This window comes from Carettochelys insculpta, chromosome 5 (genome assembly GCF_033958435.1).
Source record: "Carettochelys insculpta isolate YL-2023 chromosome 5, ASM3395843v1, whole genome shotgun sequence".
NCBI classification, from domain to species: Eukaryota; Metazoa; Chordata; order Testudines; family Carettochelyidae; genus Carettochelys; species Carettochelys insculpta.
Window position 1 is genome coordinate 10991631 of NC_134141.1, and position 18069 is coordinate 11009699.

Genomic DNA, 18069 nt, shown 5'->3' on the forward strand with positions numbered 1-18069 from the left:
TTGCCTTATAATAGCTGGCAGAGGGCACAAGTCAACCCCTGCATTCTGCGTAGCTTTCAAAGGGTCATTCAGGGCTCCAGCCTGAGGGACATTTTATTCTTTCTAACTGGTTGTTTGTAGAGCACAAAACTTGAAATAAAACACCAGTTTCTGTAACAGCATAATATCCACTGTGTTACGGGAAAAGTCAATCCTAAGGGAAAAAGAGAAAGGGAAGACTTTTGAAGGTGAAATTCAAAATGTGCACCCTACTTCCATGGCTCAAGGGCATAGACAGGCACTAAATGCTTAGAGCTCCACCAGAAAATGTCATCTCTACCAATGATATTTATACAGCCCCCGTCACTGAAGCATCTCACAACTTGTAATGGAGTTATCATCACAACACCTCTGTGACACAGGGCAGGGCCATTATCCCCATTTTACAGATGGAGAACTGAGGCACAGAGAGATTTAGGGTACATTTACACTTACCAGGAGATCGACCTGGTCAGGGTTGATTTTCTTGGGTTCAATTTCACGCTCCTAGTGGGGATGCACAAAATCAAACTGTCAAAGCTCGACAATCAACCCCATACTCCTCATTCTCCTGAGGATTAAGGGAGGTCAATGGCAAAAACTCCCGTCAACCTGGATGGCCAGATAAGTCGATCACAGATATGTCGACTCCAGCTACACTATTGCCATAGCTGGAATTGCATATCTAGGATTGACTTTAAGGTCTACGGTAGCCCTGCCCTAAGAGTGGTGTTCCTAAATCCACACCAGAAGTTATGGCAGAATCCCAAGCTAATGCCCTAATTACTGGCCAGGAACAGGTAGACAACTTCCCTGTGAGATGATATACATGTAGCATAACTGAACTCAGCCTGGGCAATATCCAGCCTTTGCTTTCCTCTGAGGTCATGCACCCTGTAACATAAATGTTTATTGATAATAATGTAGCTCTTTGCCATCCCTTAGCTTTTCCTGGCATCTGGAAGTGACCCTTCTAACAAATCTGAGTCCATCGTGTACTTTTACAGACTTCAGTGAAAAGAAAAGCCTTTCCTAGCCCAAGCCGAACCTTTGGACTGCAGGTACTGGCCTGATCAGTTTTACCCTCTGATTTGACTCTGTCCAGTTGTCCGCTTCACTCTGACTTAAAACTTCTACAGCACTTGGAAAATCCAGAGGTCAAGAATTTCCCCCGGGGGGGCCCACTCAGACAGGAAGCTGTCAGCTGACTTTTGGTACAAACATTCAACCCGAAATGAATGTGAAATGTTTAGCTTTCCACAATTAAATCAGCCTTGTTCCAATTTTCCATGAGGCAGGCAGAGGATATCTGCTGTTATCTATTGTGAAAGAAAAGGATGATGTCACTTAAGTAAACCCTTTCTTCTTTTTGTGAGGGGTTCAAGCACCATATGTGATCGAACAGTTCTGACACAGATTTCGATACTGCCAGCGCAAAGGGGTGGATACGAAACCTCTGAGCAGTCTCAGTGCTGTTTGTCTGGTTCATTTCTTCAGGGCATTGCTCCCGCTTTTTGCCTGTCGCAAGTGACCCAGTCCTTGCATGTCTGTAGTATCCTTTCGTTTGGAGATCTCAGAGCTTGAGAAGCGTGAATTAAGACTCACTGTTTCTCTACAGCGCAGTAGCAGCAGTGGTTAACTGTCACACAAATGCTTCCTGACATATCTACATGGCTAATCAACAGCAAATCTGGGAATTGGAACTCAGGAATCTGGACCCTCAGTCCTCTATTATCCACTGCATTACAACACCCGGAAGGTGAGAGATAAAAAGTAAAAGGTCACTTCAGGAAAAATAAATAAATTATTCTGCATCCCAAAGGAAGCTGAAACCAGGAGCTGAAACCAGCCCTGACTAACCCACCTAGCTGCTTGTGCTGTCCTCCAGCAACAATCCCTAGAGCTACAAGGGCTCATCTAACTGGGACAAGGGACAAATGAAAAGGATCAAACCACATGTGTTTGTTTCTGGAGCACAGTGCAGCACCCCCATGAATCTTCTCCCACAGCTCTGAGTTACCAGCACCTTATCCCTGCCCCACCCACCTGCTTCTGTTAAGATCTTAAAACAGCTTCTTCTGACAAACAGGCAACTTCTTTCAGCTTTGGATAGCGTGATTTCATCCTCGCTGGTCCGAGCACAGACACGGGAAGAAGCCACTCTGCCTGGCTGGCTTCTCACCCCCATTTATGCCTGCCAACCAATCTTCCCAGGACTTGAGGGCAGCTGGGAAAATCCAGGGGAAAGCCACATGAGAAGTCAAACAATAAGTTCTGTGCACCTCGGTCTGTGAATTCCAGGGGCCTCCCCCAAAAATTGGAGAGAAATTAACAAGAACAATGGCAGGAAATGCCTGAGGGTGGAAACAACAAATGGAGCACAGCCCACAGTGCTAGGAGCTTCCTGATTGGCTTGATTTGCCTGGGCAGGAGCCCTTAGAATAACCTTGAAATTATCCTACCAGGGTGAATTATCTCCCCATTAAAGCTGAACTGGCCACACACTTGGCTGCAGCGTGGAAAGTTTGCTACAGAACTCAAACGCCTTAAGGAAGATCGGTTTGGTGAAGTAGAAGCAGGACGATGATTCAAACAGGCCTGGGGAGCCTGGTACCCCCAGCTGCTGCTATAACCCTTTAAGCCCTTTAAATTGCAGCAGGAGCCTCAAACCGTGTTCCAGCCAGCCCTGAGGGCTGCCTGAGGTGGGACAGCATGCTCTGAAAGCGTGCAGCCCCAGCCCTGCCCCTTCTGGAGCACGCAACCTCTCCTCCCCACCGCCACTTGGCCCAGGGGTCTGGTGAGTCTGTTCGCCCCACTGAACATAAGTTACGCCAATGTAAACGTTGTCGTGGATAGTGCTTCATTGGTGGGAATGCTTCTCCTGCTGACATAGCTACTGCAGTTCACAAGGGTTGGAGCAGTGGGAGAATGATAGGGGTGTGGGATGAAAGAGACCTTCATCGTGGAGGACATTCCTCACCAGCACCATCCTTCATCCAAAGGGAGTACTCCAGCCGGCAGTGTCTAGTAAATTCAGTCGCTCCCAAATGTCACATCTGGAAGATAAAGTCCTATAAAATGTTTACATTGAGAAACAAATCCCCCATCGTGCTATGCTTCCTGCCCGGCTGTTTCACTGACGTCCCTGACTTTTGATCTCTGCCTTGGTGAGCGAAGCAGGATGTGTGTATGTGTCGAACTGGGTCCAAACGGATGTCTAAGGGCGGGGAGGACTTTCAAGGGGACTGACTTTGGCACCCAATCTATAATGACTTTCTAGGGGCTCTGGGTGTCCTAAGACCCCTGGGAAAGCCACCGCCTAACGTCTCAGGGACAGAGCTGCCCTGTCCATAGGGCTGTTTGGGGCTGCTGCACTTTGGGGGCCCCTGCAGCAGCCAACTCAGCTGTTCTAGGGTCAGGGCTCAGGGCAGCCCAGGGGATTACTTGGTGGATCCTCCCCCCAAGTCCCACCCCATCACCATGTCAGCAGGAACTGGAGCGACCCAGGAGCCCCAGAGCAGTTCACTTCCCTCCGCTGTGGAGAGGTGGAGCGCGCCGGGTGGGGAGGGTGGAGTGGAGCAGGCTGCTGGGATGTTCTGGCTCCTGTTGGCATAACGACAAGAGGGCCCAATCACTGTTGCTGCCCTGCACCAGCCATCCCCGCCTCCCCAGTCGGGCCCACTGATGGGCCAAGGGGGCAATTGCATAGGGGCCGGGAAGAGAGGGAGGGAGCCAGGCTGGAAGAAGGAGGGACAGAGCTCTGGGGTAGAGTCAGGAACGGGAGTGTGAGGAGGGCTGAGGTGGGTGGAGGAACCGGGCTAGGAAGGGGAAATAGTGGAGGGGTGGGGGCACACAGAGCCACTGAGGAGCAAAGGTGGGGCATAGAGGGGAAGGGGCCAAGCAGGGCCCAGGACTGCCGGGGATAGAGCTGGGCAGAAGGGTGGCTGGGGGGACAGAGTGGGAAGGGGCCAAGCAGGGCCCAGGACTGCTGGGGGGCAGAGCTGGGCAGAAGGGTGGCTGGGGGGACAGAGGGGGAAGGGGCCAAGCAGGGCCCAGGACTGCTGGGGGCAGAGCTGGGCAGAAGGGTGGCTGGGGGGGGTCAGAGGGGGAAGGGGCCAAGCTGGGCACAGGACCTTTCAGGGGTGGAGTTGGGCAGGGAGTTGCTGGGGGCAGAAAGCAGAAGGGGCTGAGCTGGACACCAGAGCTGTGGGGCAGAGCTGTGCTGGGTTGATGCAGCGGGGAGGGTCTCAGACCGCCACACCACCCCTCGCCTGAATGCAGTGCAATTTGATAGTTCACATGAGCTGACATGGGCACCTGCCAGTGTTTCACTGCCTTGTAGACAAATCTACATAGTGCACAAGCCCAGGTCCCCCAGATCTGTATTAACAAAGCAGTGTAGACAGTCTGGGCACCTATTCCCCATCTTTAATCTCCTAGGCAGCAATGCTTTTCTAATGGGTTGCAGGCACAGCTTGTCTGTCTCTGGCGTCGTAATGGGAGTCATCTGCTGTTCTTCTAGAGTACATTATTTGAATTGCTCCTCAAGATGTTGCCGGGACGTATCTGCCTTTTAACTCCTGATTAAAAACATCTCAAGTTAGGGACACACCAAGGGACTTAAAACAAGTGGAAATAATTTCCTGGGTTGTCTGTACAGGAAATCCATGGTGCAAAAGGCCGACACGTCAAGTATATGGTAAAAGTTAGACGAAAAGGATTTGATAGGAAGGCTTTTGTTGGCAGTTGCACAGGGGAACCGCAACTGGAGCATGTATATAATATTTATTCTCAAAGAACTAGAACCCAGCTCCATATCTTGCTGTTCACTAAAGTCACAACTTCATGAACGTGCCTCATGAGAACTGCATGGGGCAGTATCTGAGGATCTAAACTAGAATGCTTTAATTTACAGTGGCAAAATTGATTCTTATGGAAATGAAGATCTGCGTGAGACTTACATATAAGACTTTTACCCTCCCTTCGCCACAATGTTGGACTCGGGGATTTTTCAGCTCAGCTTGTGCATGAACAACTGTGTCTCCAGTTGCATGTGTTTGTCAGTTTCACTAAAGCAGCTGCCTGTATCCGCCAGGGAAGCTGTCTTCTCTGCCAGCATGCACACCTATACGTTGTGTGTGCGAGCACATGTCAGTTGGTTCATATACCCTGGCATTACATTACAATGAGGGTGAAATGAATGAGCTGAGTTTTCTAAGTTACCGTAGAGTGTGTGTAGATGTAAATGTTAATAAAGAGACAGCTGAGCTGCAGTCTAGGGTAAGGAGTGGGAAAGCACACAGGGGGAAATGCAGCTGTAATCAGGAGACGTGATGCTATATGACAGTAGATAAGGGTATCATCACCCTAGGGATTGATACTGATAATGCCATTTTATGAGCTCTACAGCTACAACTCAGGTATCTTGACCTCGCCACTAGACAACACTGTTTTCCTACTGCTAAGAACCCTCACTTCCTGCATTTCACAGGAGTCCGGGTGAGCTTGGTCCTTGGCTGTCCCTGGGCACCCTGTCACTGGGTGCTTCTATCTTCAGCTACAGTCTTTCTGCTCCTAACTCACAACTTTGCCTCTGGGCTCCTGGCTCGCCTCCTTCCATCCAGTCTCATCTTGGACATCTCCTTATGGAAGTCCGGCCACAGTTTAAAACCAATACAGCTTGAACGCTGAGCTCCTTATTTTCACCACAAATCTTCCTTGCCTCCTTTATCTTATCACTCTTTATCACCATATTCCCAGTCTCCCAGTCTCAAACACTCCTTGTCACCTTCAACTTTATGTCTCTCTAGACATGCCCATCAAGGTATTAACTAGATCTTGAGACACCAGGTTATATACAATCTGTAAGTTCCAGCTTTTCCTCTGTCCAGACAGCTACAATCCACCCCCTAAGTCATCTCCAGCCCTGAGTAAAGTAGCCCTCTCCTCACAGGCATCCTGAAACCCACCTCTCTGCATTCCAAGGGGTGCTACTAGTCTCATCTTGGTTGGTTGCTTTGAACAAGCAATATTCTTGAGTCCCTCTGGTGTTGCCTGCCTCTTACAGGTCATCAGCCACCAAATTCTGATCCATACCTTGAAGGCCCATCACAATCCAACCTCCCTCTGTTTAGCCATTGTTTTATCCCGCTGCATCATGACCCACCTCCTCATCTCTACCAGTAATGGCTCTTGCCATCACATGTTCACCCTGGTCTCCCACAAGCACTTTGCCATCATCTTCCATGTTGCGGCATAGGCTCAGAGCTGTCATCTCACAAGGCCAAGGCTGGACAGGATTTATGGGATTCACTTCAATACAGGGCCAATTAGGAATAATAGTACTTCATTAAGCTCATCTACTCCAAGTTACTGCAAAGTTTTCGCAAGGCACACATTAATAAGCCAAGTACAACAGGAATGTATAGGTCTGGACAAGAGGCTATTTGGCATGCTTACATCCCTTCTGCCACAGGGAGTTCTGGTCCCAAAGTTCCTCACGTCAGGGCCATGACAGATGTTGCTCCACCTGGGGGGAAGTCCAGGGCACTCCTGAGACTGAGAGTCCCTGGTGAAACTCAGCTAGGGGTGGAACCTCACAGGGACTTTATTCCTTAGCTGTTTACTGGGTGTGCACATACTGGCTCAATGCCACTTATAATGTTCTCACAGGGCTGAAGCCAAAGTTACCTTGGTTACAGGTTCTCTCTAAGCTCCCACATCTAAATTCAGGTGTCAGGGGCTGTTATTGCATTTATGTTTGCAGAGTTCAAGGCTGTAACAGGCTGTAACACGGGGATGGGAACTGGGCTGTGCCATAGGAAGGGAAGTTTCCACTCATGCTGTCTGAGGCCTGCAGGCTGCTCTTTAAGGCCTTTTGGCATGCAGACAGGTCTGTTGGTGTGTTACATGACAAGAATGCCTTTGCCAAATTAACTCACAAAGCCAGGCCCCTCTTGGTCCTTCAAATCTCCTTTCCAATCAGAGATTCTCTTCTGATGTCAGCTCTTTGGAGCAGGGTGTCAGGGAAAGACTCCCCACTAACTTCAGTGGACTTTGGCAAAGCCCCTAATCAATATTTCCTTTATATTTTTCCATCCATGTTCATAATAAATTTTGTTGTGTGCACTGAGGCATGTGCGGATGTCCACCACCAAAGGAAACACAGGCTGCCAGCTGTGGGCACACTGCTAATCAGCTGGGCAGCATTTAGATCTCTGCTGGGTGGCCGCCCAAGCACTCAGCTTACAGGGAACATGGACCCTATTACTATCTGGTTCTACAGTACCCAGCATGGTCCTGGATAATTAACCAATAATAAATTTACCAATGAATACATAGTATTTTGATTATAATCTATTAGTATCTGTAGATACTGGTTTGTGTGTATATAGCTCTGTTATCTTACAGAAACAAGGTTGGTGAGGTAACATCTTTCATTGGACCAACTTCTGTTGGTGGGAGACACGAACTTTCGAAACTGAAGTTGGTCCAATGATAGGTATTACCTCATCTATGTTGTCTCTCTAATATCTTGGGACCAACATAGTTATAGGTGCACTGCATACATGTTATGTTGTGTCTCATTCACTTTCCTTGGTCACACAAGGCCCCACCTAAAGCCTGTTCAAGTCAGTGGTCAGACTTCCACTGACGAGTGCTGGCTTTTGTAATATGTTTTACTTTCGGTACCTTCATTTAGCCAGACATAATTTCCTACTACTTCATAAGGGCCAGGAGGGGTTGAAACTGGGACTCTCAGAAAAACAATACCAGAGGTGTTCCCCCAGAAGAAATTTTGTAAGTGCCTCCAGTAATAGACAAGAACTTTTGCAGCCTTACAGACACACCCAGAAAATTAGAAGGAGCTGATTGAGTTGTTTGTTTTTGTCTGGTTGGCTTTTGTTGTTATTGTTCTGCTTTCAAATTCTATTTCTCCAACGTATGAGGGAAGTCTGTTAATTTACAAGTAGACATCCAGAGTTTGTGTAAGGCCATTTAAATCTTAGGGCACAGCTGAATAACAAAAAAAAAAAAAAAAACAGATTTGACTACGGGTGCATTGTGTTCAAGTCACTACTCAGGAAATTAAGTGAAAATAATAATTACATTAGAGGAAGAATTTACATCCAAAATATTTACATCCGTGAGAATGAAAGGATCCAGCTTTTGTGGTGTGAGGCTTGGGAAGAAGTATTGCTACATTATGAGTGAGATACAGAGAGCAAACCGCAATAAATGGCAAGTCAAAAGAAATAATCTTTTGGGAGATTTGGACGCTGACATAATCAGATTTGTAATTCAGTAGCATCATCCATCTGCAGAATTCAAAGCCTCCAAACAATTAAACCTTACAACACCCTAGACAGCTCGGTATTTCTGTTTTTATACATGAAGAAATTTAGGCAGAGGGAGATAAGTGACTTGTCTATGGTCACAGAGGAAAAACTGTGGCAGAGCTTGGAATAGAGAAATCAAATCTGCCTTCTAGACCTGCATCATGGAACACACAAGGCCCTCAGCTTCAGCCCTGATGCGCTACCCTCTCCCTCACCACCCCCATTGGCTGCTCACAAGGATGTTGTACTGGACCAGGGGTTGGCAACCTGCTGCTCTTTAAGAAGTCATTTGCCGCTCTGGATGCTGCTGCTGCTGACTCCTCTGTGGGTCCCTGTCCTGCCACTGATGAAATAAAGGAGCTACATTTAATTGGTTTAATGGCCGCCAGGGCAGAAGGATGGATCCAGCTATTAAACCAACTTAATTTAATTTCATTATTTCATCAGCACCAGGACAGGTAGCTTTAGAGAGCCCCCCCACTCGCCCCGCTACCTGAGAGGCCACACCCCTAGAGTGGGCGTGGCTTGGCTCACTGCCATCAGTGGAAGACCCCCACGCCAGCCTTCCTTCTTCTGGGCACATGTGGCCACCCAGCATAGGCTCCCCAGCCAGTGTCATGGATGGGTTAGTCCTGATGATGGGTTTGGGGCTGAGAGGGGTTACGCCTGGGGATGTGGGGGTGGGTTTGAGGCTGAGAGGAGTTAAGCCTTTGGATGGGTGGGTAAAGCTTGGGTTAGGGGGACATATTTGGAGGCTGAAGTGGAAAAGCCTGGAGATGGGGATGCAGGTTCGGGGGCCAAGAGGGGGTGGGGCGTGGAGGGTTGATGTGAACATTGCTCCTTCCTGTTTAAGAGCCTATCCCCAGGCGCAGTATTTTCCTTGTCCTCATTTGCTGTCCAATCCAGGGGTGACAGTAACAGACTTTCTAACTGGTGCAAATCATTGTGGGTGCTGCCCTTAAAATAGCGGTGTCAAAAAGTATGGTTTGATGTTATTTATTACAGACTGTCTCATGTTCCCATGCATTGCAGCTTGCAAAGTGTTGATTTTGTAACTGAATGTGAAAAAATGGGTCTTCTCCCTGTTTTGGTTGCAGAGCCCTGTACTGCACCCAAACCTTGGATCTTGTGTGATCTTGAGTCTGAAGAAAATTTAGGCTCTGATTCCCTAGACACACCCTTCTTGGCAGTGGGAACCCTGCAGCTCAGTTGTCTAGGCCCTGACCAGCAGCACACCTCCACGCCACCCCCCAAATTCGTATCCCCATCTCAGCCCCAAACCCATCACCAGCACTAACCTCCCAAGCCTCCCCAGTAGCTGTTGCAGACTCGGTGTCCCATGTGGCTGTGGACTTCTTGGCTTGCTGTTCCCTCCTGAAGGACTGAGAGACAATGTGAGCAAAGTAATTGCTCCATGCACACGTTTCCTTCATAGAGATAGCGCAAGAGACCACTATCTCCATGCCAAAACAAGAAGGGCTACCGCGGGGTTCTTCAGTCATTTCAGGGCCCCACAACAGGAACTGAGTGAATAACTGATGTTTTGGTTTGCGGGACGAACTAGAAAATTAATTGCAAAAATTGATGTGCTGCAAAGCAAATGGCATTGTTGGTCTTATGCAAATGAAAACAAAAGCAAAAAAAAAAATCACCAGACCTGTTTCTGTCTCTTTGAAATCAGGTGTGGGGTGCAGGAGTCAGGAAGGGCGTTGGGGGCGTGGAGGGAGCAGGGAAGGGGGCTGGCAGTGTGCAGAGGCTCAGGAGGGGGTTGGGGGTGCAGGAGTCAGGGCAGGGGTTTGGAAGGCATGTGGGGACTCAGGGAAGGGGGCAAGGGCCATGCTGCCCAGCCACCGGGGTTGCTCCCCTGAACTGGCCTGGGGCGGTAGGATCTGCACTTACTAGCCATCTGCACTGCTCACTGGGGAAGACCTGGCATTTCAGGGCCCACACAGACGGCTGCAGCTATTGAGCGTGTGCTTGCTTGCTGCCCCCTGTGGCCATTCTTGTGTATAACTGTCCCTGCTACCACACCCTTCTTTTTCTTGGATGAGAAACAGTTGCATTCCAGGCTCATCCCATTGTCCTGGCACAACCTAACCCTGACCTTGTTCGAAGCTGGATAAGAGGAAGCTGCCTACCAAATGTTTCAGTCTGGGGGGAGTTCTTGAACAAACAGACTCACAGATGGACAGACCAACACACAGACAAACAGATCCACAAACTCTTATAATCACCTTCAATTCTCATGTCAATGATTCAGTTGTGGGTACAGATGAGGAGAGCTGAGGGTGATCAGCCCCATCCCCTTGCCAGGCAGCCTGCACTTGCTCTCTGCCTGCCTGCTCTAATGTTTTGAGCTAGAGGCTACGGAAAGGGGCAAGACCGCTGCTCTCCCAAGCGCTTGCAGTGCTAGGCTCTCACTGGCTTCAGTCACCAGCCGGCTGTCTGGAAGGCAGCGGAGAGGGAGCAGGCGAACCTTTCTCTGCCAAATACAAAGCGCAAGAGGCAGAAGCAAGTGGCGAAAGTATTATCTCTCCTCTTTCCATTCTGCAGTGGCATGGGGAATCCATCTCCCTCCCGCCACCCCCAGTGAGAGCCGGCCGTTACTTCATGCTGGCTGGAAAGGAGTTGTCTGCTTTCTCTCATCTTGTCTCACTCAGCCCCTGAGCCAAGCCAGCGCCACATCAAAGGAGCAAAGCCCACCATGCTTAGCTGCTCCATGGAGAGGAGCAATGCATTCCATAATGGAGGCTGGAACTGATACACTACTGATACATTCTCTGTTACACAGAGAGGATGAAGCATCCGCACGGCTTCCTAGAGTCGGGATTTTCCATTTCGCTTGTTGCTCAGCAGAAGAGCCCAAAGAGCCAAGGAGCCCTAGAAAAATCAGACAGTCCATGTTGAGGTTAAGCATTTTGGAAGGCTGTGCTGTCCCCCTGTAGGTCATAACTGGGTGTTGGTGAGTCGCAGGTCACAGGTCTGATCCCCACTACCAACAACCCACCTTGAGATGCATCATTAATTAGGTCTGGGCTTTCAAGCCATCACCTTTCACTTGCACTGCATCAGCTTCTGTATTTAGCTGGCTCCTCAGCTGCCAAACATTTCCACTATCTTTCTGTGGCATGCTATGGGATGAATACCTTAGAGTGTCCAGCAAATGAAAGGTTAAATCCCTGCCACCAGCCACCTAGAAGCCCTGCAGCCTCTTCCACCTACCCAGCAATTAAGAGGTCCCGGGGCAAATGCTGACACACCTCTTTGGGAGCAGATACCTGATTCCCCATCCCCCAGGAGAAATAGACCTGCTTTCTTACAATCCTCCATCTGTTCAGCTCTGAGCAGGAGGTAGCTCAGCTCTGCAGTGTTTGGGCTTGGGGCTTCTGGAAGCTCGTTATTTTTCTGTTGTAGCCCCATGCGAAGGAAGCTGTGATTTTTTCCAGGAGCATGGAAAATAAACATCTGTCAAAAAGGCACCCTCCAGTGCAGGTTCACTTTACGCTGCTGGCCAGTCACAGCTGCTTAGCTCAGCAGCGGTGTTAAAGCCCTGGGATAGGATGAGGGAGACCAGGGCTCAGTTTCAGACTCTGCTCCCTTTGTCACCTGGAACAAGTCAGTTGATCTCTCTGAGCCTCACTTCCCACCTGTAAAATGGAGGTTACAATGCGTTTGCCATCCTTGGTCTGTCTTGCCTATTTTGGGCATATCTAAACTCACCAGGAGATCTGCGCTACGGTGATCGATGCCCCCAGGGGTCAGTTGAGCGGGTCTAGTGAAGACCTGCTAAATCAACCGCGGATCACTCTCTCATCAACTCCAGTACTCCACCAGAATGCAGAGCTTAAGGGAAGATGACTGGAGAGTTTCTCCCATCAGCCCCTCTCAATGGCAGGCCCTGTGGCAACTCATCCTAAGGTATATTGACTCCTACCAATGGGGCTGATAGACTAGCCAGGCCTCTGGGCGAGGTGGAGACGGGGACCAGCTCTGCAGTCTGGAAGGGGCGGAACCTTGTGGGGAAGGGGCAGGGCTGGGGGCTGCCCAGAGTGCACTGTGCTTCCTCCTCCCCCCAGCCAGTCCTTAGCACTGCCCAGAGCACGCCACATGACACTCCCACGGTGATTTAAAGGGCCTGGGGCCCCACCTGCTGTCAGTGCCACAAAAGCAGCAGCTGGGAACCCCAGGCCCCTTTGAATTGCTGGGTCCCTGGGCAGCTGTACATTTTACCCCCACCCCACCCCTGGGGAGCCTGAGCCCAGCTATGCTTTCCATTTCATTGGAGTTGCGTACCTCAGGTCAACATTCCCCCACAGTGTAGACCTGCCTCTAGACTGGGAGCTTTGAAGGTAGGTTTTGGTCTCTCAGTAAGTGCATGTCCAGCATGGAGCACCCTGGGTCCCCGAGCTCAGCTTGGCCTCTAGGGCTCTGCTAGGAACATGAGTGATGATGATGAGACATCCAGACCTAACTCCTTTACGCCGCCTTGTAATTCTTATGACCATTTACCCATTTGCTCCGCTGTTAGAGAGACAAGGCGAGTGACATGATACCTTTTATCGGGCCAACTTGTGTTTGCGCGGGAGCCAGGGTTTGGGGCTGACGGCGACCTGGAGCACAAAAGCTTCTCTCTCGTCGGCTGAAATTGGCCTAATTAAAGCTATTACCTCATGCAACTTGTCTCTCTAATTGCCTTGGACCAATACAGCTACAGCAACACCACACCCAGCATTAAAAGCTGTTCTCTACATAGTACAAATATTTCACCCTCCTCAGAAAAAGGCTGTTAGCTGCTATGCTCTTTCCTAACCTTTCTGCCTCAGGAAGTTAGTTGTACTTGTTCTGAATGCTGCCTGAAAACCCCTTCATAATCCCAAGGCCAAGTCGCCTTTCGCACTCGTAAGCTGTGCTCCCCTGAGGCCAGTGGAGTCTAGCCCGCTTTTCCCAGGTGTGAATTTGGCCTCATATCTTCACTGCAGGCCTGACGAAAGTGGGAGGGGCACAAAAAGGGGGCAGTCGCCCCGGGCCCCTCTGAAACGCCACGGAGTGCTGTGTGCCACTCTGCCCGGAGGCTCAGAAGGAAGTGGGGAAGGGGCAAGGCTGACTGTCCCAAGCCACGCCCCTTCCATTCCTGGCCCCACCCCTTCTGGGGACAGAGAGTCAGGCCTCTCTCTCATTTTGCTCCCAAGCTCACACGCCTCTCTGTGCTGCTGCTTCGTTGCGTTCATATATTTATAGATATATGGCCTGGAAGTGGTTAAATGTAGCAACAGCAGCAGCTTGTTGGACGGAAGAGAAAACCACTACCACGTAACCAATTTTTTTCCTTCTTATAATGCGCCAACAGTGGGTCACCCCATGGCAGCCTGTAATGATTCATTACTGCAGAATGAGCTCTCAGAAGTCATCCCTGGATTGCCCTCTTTCTAGATCTGGATCTGTCCCAAGCTATAAATAACACCATGCAGTGTACAGTCGAGCTGCTAGCATCTGCCAATAAACTGCAATGACTTTTCTTGTGCGTTTGCGCTCTTCGCACTTTCACAGCGCTCGCTCCATGTCTGTCCCTTTTCTCATCTCTCTTCCGAGTCAGACCTCACATCTTCACCTTGCCTGAGATGGACTCACAGGACCCTTCCTCTCTTAACCCAAGCCCTGTGGAACAGTACTTTGTGTATGAGCTGTGCTCACCCACTAGATGCAGCTGGACGAGGCACCTACAGTTCTTCCCTTTGGGAGCCCGTGTCCAGTGGGGAACTGGGTGGCCGGGCAGCCTGCTTAAACGCAAGTCCTGGTTACTCTTAGGAGACGGAACAATGCACAATTTGAGAGGGAAAAAAAGTATTTAAAAGCTATACACCGTCCAAAGCGCTACTACAGGCAATAGGGGCCAGAGCCTCATCAAGCACCTTTGCAGGTGTTTGGGCATGTTATTCCAGCTCATTATTCCACTGGTGCACAAGTGGCAAATTCTGGCCCTTCAGACAAACAGTGAGGTAGAGAGGAACTCTGAAGAGAAGAGCTCCAAATATCTGAAGGGTGTGAGCACCAGGAAGGAATGGTTCCAGGGTGGGTTAGTGTGATACAAGGAGATAAAACTATGAATCAGGAGATGACATTAAGAAAGAGAAAATTCCAGCAGAGTACAGGTAGAATCTGCCAGATGGTGCAATAGTCTCCTGGGGAAATGCTGGAAGTCCCACTGCTTGGAAAAGATTTTAGACTGGACAAAATACTAGACAGAATCAGCATACAGACCCTATTGTGCTGGCCAGGAGAGGACTTGATTATATCTTGGTTTTATCCTCTCTGACTTCTGCAATTCCAAGCCAAAGCTCTTGCGTTAGGTCCCCACAAAGGCCTCCATTTCCTAAGCTGGCAACTAACTCCAAACAAATATTCTTCACCCTGGATGCAAAGCTTTACAATGTGTATGATTGTTAATTAATGAGAATTGGTTTAATCTGGATACCTCTCCCCACCAACACCCTTACAAATTCTTCTTGAAAGACACCATCTTTTACTTGGTCACTGGAGGAAGGACCTTCCCATATGCATTTAGAAAACCTTACAAAAGCACTGCAGCTGCTTGCTCAGTGTAGTGCCTGTATCTCCTTTACAAGCAGTGATTGGTGATAATGTCCTCTCCTGGAGGTTTTATTCCCTTCTCCAAGTGCTAATTAAGTTTCCAGATGTTGCTTAGCGGCTTTGCTCAGTAAACAAGACCCTTTGGAAAATATAAGATGCACAGTGTTCTGTGGTTTCCATTCAACTGTTTAATTCCCTTAGATAACTCGGTAACATTAGGTCTCTCTAGTAAGTATCGCAAGAGCTGCAAATAGTGAGGTTAACGCTATTTCAGGCATAACTGGAAACATAAAATGGTCTTCATGTAAGGTGCATCTCCTCTTCTGTGCTGCGTTTGTCCTCTTATAGAGTGACTCAGGAACTGCATAGTGCCAACCGGCAGAGGGCTCAAGGTGCTGAAGGGTTACAGGATTTCCCTGGGTCTGCAATCTTCACGCTAGCGTGCCAAAGGACGTCATGATGTAAGGTCTCTAATGAAAGCTTGTGTTGCACTGGTGCTCATGCTCTTTGTTAGATGTATACGTAGAAAATGTGTGAGGAGTTTTGCATCTATATACCAGAAATTATGTTCGATAGGTCTGGGAGTTAAGGCAGGTCACAGAAGCTATGTCTACACAACAGCCTGAGCTCAAAATAAGCTACACAATTTGCCCTACGCAAATTGTGTAGCTTATTTTGAGTCAGTTTAGAAATAGGCTATTTTGTCTTGTCTAAACAGCACCACATGTCAAAATAAAGCATTAGTTCTAGGCATCCCTCGTTCTTCCCGTGATGAGGTGTACAGAGATGTTGAAATAGTGTGCCTGTTATTTCGAAAAATATTCCAAAATGACGGGCACGTTGCATAGACATGGGGCAGCTATTTTGGGATACCACAGCGTCCCAAAATAGCTCCAGCTGCGTAGACATAGCCAAAAAGTGATGTGCATACTCCTGTCGGTCAGATAGGAAGAAACCTTCTCTCTCTAGCTGGTCCTGTGTGCAAATCAAGTATTGGATAGTTAGAGTGAATGCCCGTTCACCACCTGAGCAAAATACTGTTCAAGGGACTCTGGGGACTGCAGGAAAAAAAAAAGCCAAACCCAGCAAAAGTTATACTTTTAAGGAATCAAGATAATGAATGTTTGTAACTATATTTGGGGTGCAGATGAATCCTCTGTCCCCCATTATCCCTCATACTGCTTCTTAAGAGAACCAAAGGAGGATTTAAAAACCAGAGAACAATATGAGCTATCAGAAAAAGGTTGATCTGCTGTTGCATTTGACTGACTGTTCTTTTAACTGGGGCAGCAGGCATGCAGTCTGGCATGAAGGCAGTAGGGTCTCTGGGAGAGAATGAAAGGAAGGGGGAAAAGACATCAAGGAGTAAACCAGTGACACTGAAACAGCTCCTTAAGCAATAAAAGAAAGTCAGAGCAAAAGCTTGTGAGGGTCGTGTTTTGTTTAGGGCCTTTGGAGGAGGTTGGTTTGGGTTTTTTGTGGTTGAAACAAACTTTCTCCTCCAACTTGACTCAGCCATGACAAACCTCTTATTCCACTATGTGAGCTGGTGTCCAGGTACTGAGGCGCACACCTGTCTATAGCCCGGATTAAAATATGGTTACTCATGCTTGAGCAGCACCTTATTCCCTGGACTTCAGTGGGATCATAGATTGACCCGTTTTGTTGTGTTTTAAAAGGGAAAGGAGTTAAGTCTCCCACTGCAGTTTTCTGGCTTTGTCAGAGGCACATTCTTGACCCCTATCAACCAGACCACCTGGAAACATTTGGCTGGCAGAAAGCAGAATTGCAAAATATGTGCCACCGAACTACTCCACCAAAAGAACATCTCAGCTAGGTCTGCACCCCTCTCCACAATGTAAATTCATCAGGCCACAAGGTAAAGGGAATTCAAATATCTATCTGTGAGTCTTAAACATGCCTGGTAACGGAGCATTGCTTGCAGATGTGAGTGCCTAATATGAGAGTCCTACACCCCCACTGAAGCAGCAGAATAAGACGTGCTGAGGAGCCGTAGTTCTCACTGAAGCCAATGAGATTTCTGAACTGTAGACATCCCTGTTTCAAAATATCAGCTGTTGTTCAAATCAAACATTCAGTGTGGTTTGACAGATGGTGCAGGAAAAATGATACTTTTGTGTCTAAGTTAGCCTACATCATCTCCAGAAAAATTCTGAACGAGATCCTTCATTGGTGTAAACCACTGAAGTCAATGAATGGATTTAGGCTGACCTACACTCATGAAGCATCTGGGCCTATATATCTACAATGTAAAATTGTTTTGACCCTACTTGAAGACTGCTGAGCAGATACAACTGAGTGAAATAAATGAAGGCTGTGGGTATTTAGCATCTGTAGGAATCACCACCCATGGCTTTTCTAAGCAGCTCTGTATTACCTGCCTGCAGATAAAGTTCTGCCCCCTGTATTACCTGCAGGCAGGTATGGTTTTGTCCCCATTACCATCTAATAACAATGAAAAAGGTAGAGAGATGGAACCAAGAATCGTATCCAATAAAGACTCCATCCTTGCCAACCTCCAACAGTGGCTTCACGCTCTGTCCTTTATGGTGTGGGACGCTTTGGAGATCTTTCCTCCAAGTATTATGGCAAGTTTACATACGTAACCTACAGAGATTTCCAAAATGGAAATGTGTGCCCAGGAAAGGGAACAGGTAGTGGAGAGTGTTAAATGAAACCACAAATCTTCTGAGAACAGTCAAATACTCCCAAAATTCCTAGACGATCTTTACTATTAGGAGGTTTAGGTTGGACGTTAGGAAAAAGTTCCTAACTGTCAGGGTGGTCAAACTCTGGAATAAATTGCCTAGGGAGGTTGTGGACTCTCCATCTCTGGAGATATTTAAGAACAGGTTAGATAAATGTGTATCAGGGATGGTCTGGACAATACTTGGTCCTGCCATGAGGGCAGGGTGCTGGACTCGATGACCTCTCAAGGTCCCTTCCAGTCCTAGGATTCTATGATTTATGCTGTCAGCCCTGTCTTCCCTTGAGTCTTATCCTTTGCCAAGAAACCATTTTGAACCATATTTCAAAACTCTCCAGCTGTATCCTGACAAGTTTTAAGATCCCAATTATACCTTTGCAGCTCGGAAGCCAGTGC

The 18069-nt window shown here is 48.4% G+C and overlaps 1 protein-coding gene across 4 annotated transcripts in view; it reads left to right on the plus strand.

Annotated features, from left to right (window-relative positions):
• The window catches only part of PALM2AKAP2 (PALM2 and AKAP2 fusion), a 350798-nt gene that overhangs the window by 132650 nt on the left and 200079 nt on the right, over nucleotides 1-18069 (plus strand). The window lies entirely within an intron of this gene.